Genomic DNA, 3,340 nt, shown 5'->3' with positions numbered 1-3,340 from the left:
ACAGACAGAGATGCAGTTACATTTAGTGCATTGTAAAAAAAATAGGACCGGCCGCCCTGTGCTCTCTCTCTCTCTCTCTCTCTCTCTCTCGCTCTCTCTCGCTCTCTCTCAGCAGTGTGTGAGGGAGGTTTATCGATTTCAGAGCTCTGCTGGGCCAAAAACACCAAAACACATTACACAATGCCTCTGTGTGCTATTTTGATCCAAACTCCTTCTGATAAAAGGTTTGCGTTTTGGTGTCGGTCGACGGTGACAGACATCATTCACGACCAAAGCTAAAAAAAATTAAAAAATTAAAAAAACAAACATGTAGGGGTGCAAGAAAATATCGCGATATATTGAAATATTGCGATATCTCAACGCATCGGTATTAATCAACGATTCACATAAAGGCATTGGTTCATTTTATTTTGCTCATATTTCTAGCGATTACAAATGTCGATCGCTCTGTTCCGATGCTATACAGTATCGCAATATATCATATATTGCGATACTGTATCATATCGCCAGATTCTTGACGATACGCAGCGCCGCTGTACGAACACGTGACTTCCACCGATGCAGTAATGATGCACTGTTGCTGTGACAGATTTTCCAAAGCCGAGCCAAGGTACAGGATGTGCCTGGTCTGGTCTGGTCTAAACAGGAAGTCCATTCATCAGGGATGACAGCACGGGACGCAAATATACTCCCATGTGTGCAGAGTAAAAAAAATGGGATGCAGAGCGTCCGCGCCGCAGTGACACGGCGCTGTCAATGGACCGGGCCTGGACGGACACTTACGGCCGCGGCTGAAATACGGCCGCAGTAACGACCGACCTATTGATGAAGGAGTTCATCAGTCCTGACAGTTATTGCTGGAGTCGGGCCTCGGAATCTGACCTCTTGACCCTGGAGCCCAGAAGATAACAGTGTCGTCTTAATGTCTTAAATCAGTCGGATGGTATCGTACAACAACGGTCGGCCGGTATCAGCCATCGTCTAAGGATGATTACATTTTCAAAATTAAACCTCTTTCAGACTTTCTTCTGTTAGCACCAGAGTCCGAATGACCTTTGACCTGTTGTTCTGAAACAGTAAAGGGACATGATTGGATTATTTTGGAACGACGTAAATGAGTAAAAACTGAAGTAGATTTTTTTTCCACTGTGTCCCGGTACCAAATGACCTACGGACCAGCACCGGTCCCCGAACCAGAGATTTGGGGACGCCTGCCGTAGAGTGTAGAAGCACCTTAACTTTTATCATTGCAGGTCAAAATGAATACAAATATTAGCTTTGTTAGCATTTTAACCGCGCCTGTGTTAAATCTGTTTTTGGTCGCCCTCTGTTGGCACCAAGAAAATAAACAACATATTTGCTAAAAAAAAATGGATTCCTCTTGGCTGGAAGAACATTTAAAGCCGGTCTTATTATCTCCTTTAGGCTCGCGCCATTGGCCACATGGTGGAGCAGTGATTTACACTGGTGCCTCAGACCAGCGAAAATGTCACTGGTTTTCATTCAGCGACCTAAAAACTGTGACAGTGTGGAGAAAACATGTCGTCCTGCTGTGCTGCCGGGAATTCATTTCGTACGTCAGCTGCAGCCCACGGTCCCTGAACGTGCAGATCAGGGGTCAAGTTGACTAACGACTCCAGACCGACCGCTGGGAACGCTCTACGCAACCTGTTCTGGGACAAACCGGAAGATTCATCTCCGCAGGAAATGAGTCAGACTTTTTTAAAATTCATTTAAAATGAAAATGTAAAATATATATATGAAACAATACGACCTGAAAAGTCCAACAAAGTCCAAGTCCCCGCTCAGGCTGATTAGAGGTTGACTGTCGTCATGGTTCACTGTGTGGAGTCTAATGAGAAAATTGAGTTCCAGCTGAGAGATGACATCTACAGTGGAGTCAGTGTCAGTACTGGACTGTTCTGTCTGTACTGCTGCAAACCAACAAACCAACAAACATGTAACTGAAATGTCACAAAAAAAAGAAGAATAGATTTCTGGAGCTAAAGTTTTACCAAAACAGAATTTAAAGAATAAGCTGGAAAAAAAATCAACATGTAATTGAAATGTCACAAAAAAAAAGAAGAGATTTCTGGAGCTAAAGTTTTACCAAATCATCTGCAGCCGGCTGTCGATCACATGGACTTTTTTCAAATTGGTGATTTTTTTTTTAAGAAAATGTTTTCTAACAAATTAAAACCCAAATTATAAAAAAAAAATCAGGTTCTAATTGAGAGGAATCCTGAAAAAGAACAGTTTATGGATTTCACACAACAAGACAGAATTTGTTCCATTTTTCTAGATATTTACAATAAAATCAGGACGGTGAGAAAAATCTGAGTCGTTTCCCTCCAGATACCAACCCGACCCAAGAGGACGAGCAGTGGAAAATGAAGGAGTCAATAACGACCCAGGACCAACTGCCAAAACGTCTAAAAACGCAATAATACTCGAAAATGTTACAGCGAAAAAAAAAAAATCTGTTATTTCTGCTGAAAAACAAAATGATTTACTTTAAACTTTTTTTTAAAGTTTTCAGTCAAACATTTCAGAGTAGGTTTACGAGGCTCTGGTACCGGTTACAACGGTGGGTAAAAAACAAGCATGTGTGTGTGTGTGTGTGTCAGGACAAACAGGGGAGAAGAGGACGTTCTTTCAAAAATCCGTCTCCACAGATGAATGCGTTCATTTTCAAAATGATGTGAACAGTGGAGTTAACGCAGAAGAGACATTTTTAAATCTCGCCAAAGAAACGAAAGATTGATGACATTGAACAGACGATTGAATGAACTGTAAAGTCTATAACCATTTTCAACTGGACCGAAAAAAAAAAAAACGTATAACAAACGTCCGTGACTCGTTCCATTTGTTATTCACAAAGCTAACGCTCGTTCGAGATATTTTTGGTCAATTATTTTATATGAAGTTTGACAATCGGATCAAAGACGTTTATTAAAGAAGAAAGTACGAAGAAAAGTTGTTTAATAAAATAACAAATGTACCACAGGTCAACCATTTGAAAGAGCTTTTTGTTGATGTACTACATTATTCGTTAATTCCTAGGAAAAACGATGCGAGACGACCCCAAAAAAAAAAAATCTCTTGCGACCCCCCTGAGGGTCACGACCTGATCTAAATCATACTGTCCTATTATGTTACAAAAAAAAAACAAAAAAACAATCTGACAGCATTTGACCTGATTTTGTGACAAAGATTCTCCGCCAAGAGGAAGGAGTTTGATGACGGCGCTGCTATGACCCACAGCGTCCTGGCCCACAGTGTCCTGGCCCACAGCGTCCACGACCCACAGCGTCCTGACCCACAGCGTCCTGGCCCACCG

Source organism: Cynoglossus semilaevis, chromosome 1 (genome assembly GCF_000523025.1).
Source record: "Cynoglossus semilaevis isolate Cse_v1.0 chromosome 1, Cse_v1.0, whole genome shotgun sequence".
Taxonomy (NCBI): Eukaryota; Metazoa; Chordata; class Actinopteri; order Pleuronectiformes; family Cynoglossidae; genus Cynoglossus; species Cynoglossus semilaevis.
Note: the sequence above shows the minus strand (reverse complement) of the source record.